General features: G+C 44.5%; 1 protein-coding gene and 1 pseudogene across 3 annotated transcripts in view; both read left to right on the top strand.

Moving 5' to 3' along the window:
* The window catches only part of SORCS2 (sortilin related VPS10 domain containing receptor 2), an 857,365-nt gene that overhangs the window by 175,347 nt on the left and 676,018 nt on the right, over window positions 1-6,000 (top strand). The gene's annotated exons all lie outside the window — the stretch shown is intronic.
* On the top strand, window positions 998-1,176 carry LOC112548769 (annotated as a pseudogene).

The following is a 6,000-nucleotide window of genomic DNA, read 5'->3' as shown; positions in this document are numbered from 1 at the left end:
GGCTGCAAGACCTTAACCATATGAGTGGCCCTTCTCTGGACCCTCTCCAGGTTATCCGCATCCCTCTTGAAGTGCGGTGCCCAGAATTGCACGCAGTACTCCAACTGCGGTCTGACCAGTGCCCGATAGAGGGGAAGTATCACCTCTTTGGATCTATTCGTCATGCATCTGCTGATGCATGATAAAGTGCCATTAGCTTCTCTGATGGCTTCGTCACACTGCTGACTCATGTTCATCTTGGAGTCCACTAGGACTCCAAGATCCCTTTCCACTTCCGTGCCACCCAGCAGGTCATTTCCTAGGCAGTAGGTGTGCTGGACATTTTTCCTCCCTAGGTGCAGCACTTTGCATTTCTCCTTGTTGAACTGCATTCTGTTGTTTTCTGCCCACTTGTCCAACCTGTCCAGGTCTGCTTGCAGCTGTTCCCTGCCCTCCGGCGTGTCCACTTCTCCCCACAGCTTTGGATAGTACCATGTGCCTTACTCAGATGGGTTACAATAACCTTCTACGATAAAGGTGACTTCCTGCGTAGATCAGATCACCTTGAATGGCATTGGGTAGTAAAGGGTAGAGACCTGTTCAATGCACTGTGGGCAGCCTCCTCACCAGAGTCTGCTGTAGCCTCCCAGTGGGATGATCTTGACTATGCACCTATTTTATGGAGATGGGGGATTTTTTCCCTAGCCTGATCCTTTGGCCTGTTAGCTAGGGGCACCTGAGACTCAGGGGCATCCAAACCCCAAGTTATTTGGGTTTGGGCCTGCATTTAGGATGCCTGCCATGGATTTGGGAGTATCTGAAGCCTTAGGCTGAAGAGTCTGGGAGTCAAGATACTTGCCAGTGGTAGCACCATGGGAGTATCTGAAATCCCAGGCTGAAGAGTCTGGGAGGGGAGATACTTGCTGGTGGTAACGCTACATACATTTGAATGATTGAGTTTGGCTCAGTCGGTGGAATTTGAATGGATTTGGCTACTTTGGCCTGAGACATGATATTTAAAAAATCTTGGCAGGGGAAATACCATGATCACCAGGCCTCTAGGAGTTCATTTTTCCAGGGTGAGGTCTGTTCCTTGCACTCTGGGCATGCTGTGACCCCTGTGAGTTTCCCCAAGTGTGGAAAACTCAACTGTACAATTTTTTTGGCAATGGGGGGCTGCTTTCTTTCTTTCTCTCTGGCTTGCTCCTTGCCCTTTTGGCTAAGAGCAAGTGAGACTAGGGGCATTCAAACCCCAAGGTCCCTGGGCCCTGGGCTTGCATGTAGGATGTCTGCCACAGGTTGGGGGAGTATCTGAAGCCCCAGACGGATGAGTCTGGGAAGGAGGTTACTTGCCTTGTGGTAGAGCCACACCGACTTGAATGATTAAGTTATGCTCAATCAAAACTGGGAACCTGACTGTTTCGTTTTGCCCAATAGAATTCAGAACTCATTTGGCCCTTGGAAAAAAAAATCTTGGCTTTTGGGCTAAGGTAAAATATTTCTGGCACCAAGGGCTGGTGTCAGAGCTGGTTCTGGCCCTCCTAGTGATGGCCTGGTATTGTACTACTTCCAGGCCCAGTGCCAGTTCCATGTAGATGAAACACTTGCCCATTTTGTAAGGGCCAAAAGACAAAAAAAAGGTTCCTATCATGTCAGAACTTGCTGCGGCCTCTTTGAGTGCTGTCCTGGTACTGCAGTACCCTCCAGGCCTGGTGTTCATTCCCTCTTGTGGGAGCAACTGCCTAGTTTTTTTTTGTTTTTTTTGTTTGTTTTTTTTAAGTGCCACACGCAAAAAAAGTTCCCATCAGCATGTTTGCCCAGTGTGGACCATGTGTTTTATAGTCATGCTCAATTTTGGTTGCATTTAATCAGCTTCATGGTTGGTTTCCAATGCTGAGCGCATGCTGCTTTTGGCAGCAATTTAATGATAGACAGTGTATTTAGTGAGTTTTCCTGGTATGCAATTATAAGATGAGAGGCTTTTTTCCCCTTGCCAATTGGGGGAAAAAAATCTTCTCTCATATTTGAGTAAAAATGGTACTAATATCTGTGTTCCTTATGTAAAGGGATGAAGCATGGAGAGAGAAGAACCTGCTCCAGCTAACACAAGGAATCTATAGCTGAACTGGGACTTCATTTCCTGAGACCCAGTTCCATACCATAACTACATACCTTGACCTCTCTGCCTTCCTAGTTCTTTCACAGCTCATCCTTTAGCCCCCCACCTTCTGCAAATGTGTGAAGAATGTGTGTATCCAAAATCAGTCTCCTCAGTCACCTGAGGACCCATCAAGCCTGACGGACGTTATCCTCGACTCCAAGGGACTGCTGATGACCTTCTGCAAAGCCCACTGGAATCCTGGGCCGTTTATCTTGTACAACCAAACTGCACCAGTTCTGCTGCCTGGGAAATTAGGCTGCAGGGTGAAGCTGTTTCCCTCGGTGCTTTTATTTTCTGATAGAACCAACACATCTTGTCAGCTGTGACAGACTTCCAGCTAGATCAGCTGTGTTTCAAGGAGGAGGGTTGTGGGGAAAGTGCAAATGATAAAGGTCTAAGTGGTCAACATTTAATTCTGAAATTACTAGTTGCAAGGCTGACCAGAGAAGAAAATGTGGGAAGAAAAAAAGACCTAGTAAACATGATGATTAAGTAGATCTTATTCATAGTAAATTATAGTATTCCTGAATGAAAGTCATCTTTTTAACAGGGAAATCATTAAATGTTAAACTCACACTATATTTGTATTTCACTGGGAAGACTTGCATGTGCAGAAATATCCATTTTAATTAGAGCTGAAAAGAAGTCTCAGCTACAGAGCTGTGCCTGGTAGGTATTTTTATACTCTCTCTCAGTGAACTCATTTTATATGATGATGATTTCCTCTAATTTTTAATTAACATGTCTAGCTTAGACTTGGGAAAAATGATCAGTGTTTCATTAACTGGTTCACACTTGGAGATCTATGCAAACCTAATTGATATGGTTGCTACAGGGTACTCTGTCAAAATGAGCCATCCTACCATTACCTTTCCTTCCCTTCTCTTTCATTTGATTAAATGTGAATGAAAGGCAAACTGCAGCAGCTTATATTTTTGCTCTAAAATGACAGGGCATTATTATATTTAATAGGATGTTATATTTCAATGCAGTTTTTCACCCAGAGGAATTCCAAAGGAGTTTATAGACAGTGTATAGAGGTAGCACTTGTCCGCCACTGATGCGTATTGACCAGTGCCACAAGAAAGTGTAATTGTTTCTCTCTGTGCCTATGTGGGAAATTACACAGGTAAAACTGTAAGAGCCACAGTTAGAATGTCTTCTACACCAAAACAAATACCCGCAGTTTCAGTCTTTCCAATCATAAATGGTCAGGAATTAAATATTTACATCTGCGTAAGGCAGTGACGTGTTGTGAAATTTGGTATGGGTGTTTGGGGGGAGTAGGGATTCCTGACAAGTGGTCTGGACTCTAGAGAGACCTAGTTCTGTTCTCAGCTCCGTCACTAGTCTCATGAGTAGGCACCTATGGAGTTTGAAGTGGCTGCCCCCTGATTTCACAGGCAGAATGTGGGGCCCAGAAGCCATTTTGTGACTGGAGTATGGCAGCCCCCGCCCCACCTCTGATTGCCCGGCAGTGGTCCTGCCCCTCACCGCTGATTGGCTGTGGGGGCTGTCCATCATGCAGCCCGGTCCCTCACTGCAGAGTGGTGGAGAGGGGTGGGGCCACATGACAGGTAGGTCTCGCAGCCAATCAGCAGTGAGGGGTGGTGGTGGCAGCCATCTTACCAGCAGCCCTTCAAGCAGGCAGAGAGCCAATATTTTATTTTCTGTAAATGTTTTTTTTTTCCCCTGTGGATTTTGTGGGCATTGCCCACTTTTGCAGGTAATGCCAGGTTTTGCAAAATCCATGAAAACCACAAAATCACGATTTTGGTAGGTCCCTACTTACAAATGAGCTTGGGCACCCAACTTTTCTCTCTCTGCTTCAGTTTCCTGTTCTGGGAAAGGGGATAAGGATATTGGTCTACAGATGAAATACACTGTATAAGCTTTGTGTTATTATTACTAAATAAATACATTGACTCTTTCTGAGAGGTGGGAACCAAACTACAATCGTGTGGTTATAACCATAGAGCTTCTGTATCTATAAGCAGTGGCACGCAGGTACTGATTTGAAAAAGAAATCTAAGAAAAATCATGTTGAAAACCAAACCCAACAGTACTTTGTGTACACCATATGAATTATGTTTTGAAAGTGAATAAGATATTCACTGAAGTGTAACTAGAGATGATATTCTCTCTGGGCTTGCTGTATTACAGGGAAAACCAGGATCTCTGTCGTTTGGTTATAATTCAGAAAACAGCCGACTGTAATAACTGTAGTGTTGATACATTATAAATTATTCAAATATATTTTTATAAAGCCATTAAAGGGTAGTAACACTTTGTTTTGTTTACATGGCAGTGATAGAGGCTGTTGTTTTGATATAGTATATTTGGATTTTTCCAAGGCATTTCACTTGGCGCGCACAGAGTTGTGCTTAGAAGATTTACATTACGTGGAACTAAAAGGGGACGTTTAAAAGTAGCTCACTGATGGATCTCAATATTTGGTTGGTAATGGGAACTTTCTAGAAGGGTCCCACTTGATATTGCTCTTTGCTTCAATGTTATTTTTATCAAAGATCTAGACGACGATTGATTTCGATTGTGAAAATCTTTGCTGGAAAAAAAGCGGTGGGGTGGTAACTAATGAAGAGAGTGGGTTAATGTGACCAAATTGTCTGCTGGAACAGTTGCGGTTCATTTTAATACAGATCAATACGAGGTCTGGGAACAAAGAAATGAGGTGCCCTCAATAGTATGAGGGAGTCGGCCTTCAAAAGCAGTGGCTGAGAATCACTCAAGGGTCTGTTATACGGTGGTCTCCCTTTAAGAAGGAGCAGCCAGCCCTGTTACGGGCATTCAGCTGTGGGCCTTCTTATAACGGGGGTGTTCGACTGGGAATTGAAAAGCTCCAGAAGGGAGGGCTGAGAGGAGGCTGAAGGGACCAGTTGAGAGGAGGAAGCAAATGACTACAACTGCCTGCTACAGAAGGCCAGGCTGCTGCACTGGGAGTCAGAGGCAGAGGGCCACTTCTTGAGTGCCCGAGACCAGGCAGAAAGGTTTTGTGTCGTTGTTCTTTGACTTGTTTGTGACTGAAGGACAAAGTTGCTTATGAGGACTGGCTGAAGTGCTCATAACAGAGCAGAGCTGCCTGCCAAAACTGGCAGGCTAGAAAACCCATGTACAGGGTCCTTGTATGAAACTGCCTCAACATAAGCACTTGATTCACTGCTCTGACAACCTTTAATATTTCACTTTTTATACGTCTGTGAAGCAGGGAAGACGTTTTTGCCTCTGTGCACAGCATTCTTAGGATGCTGTTCCCATGCTTCAAGGGAGGAGTGGAAATAGTGAAGAGAGCTAAAAGGAGGACGTGACAAATGACCCGGTGATGGAAAACAAACCTTATGATGTGAGGCTTAAAGAGATCTGAATATTTTGAAAAGATTGGGGGAAAGTGTGATCACTGTAAATGATTACTTACATAGGGAAGAAAACTTCTTTCAGACAAATCATAACAAAATCCTACGGCTGGGGGATCCGGTTAGAGAAATTAAACCTATAAATAAGATACCATTTCCTAGTGTGAGAGAAAGCATTGGAGGTGTTGGATTCACCATCACTACATGTCTTTAAAATGAGACTAGATATCTTTCAGTCCCTTTTGGCTTTGGAGTCTGTGCATCTGTGAACTATAAATTCCCCTCTCCATTTCTGTCCTTTATAGACAGTGGTTGCTTGAGTTGCTTGATTTTTCTCTTAAGGACCGTGTCCAGATGAGCTCAGATGTTTGTTTCCCCGGGGACAAGTAGTACTGGCACAACTTGTGCTGCTGCTACTTGTCCCTGAGGATCACCTGTGCTACGTAGCAGGTTACCTGGGGTCCTGGGGGCCTCCCAGGGCTGCAGCTA

The sequence above is a fragment of the Alligator sinensis genome, unplaced genomic scaffold (genome assembly GCF_000455745.1).
Source record: "Alligator sinensis unplaced genomic scaffold, ASM45574v1 scaffold421_1, whole genome shotgun sequence".
In the NCBI taxonomy this organism is placed as follows: Eukaryota; Metazoa; Chordata; order Crocodylia; family Alligatoridae; genus Alligator; species Alligator sinensis.
The sequence above is the reverse complement of the archived record's forward strand: the minus strand, read 5'-3'. Positions and strand labels throughout refer to the sequence as shown.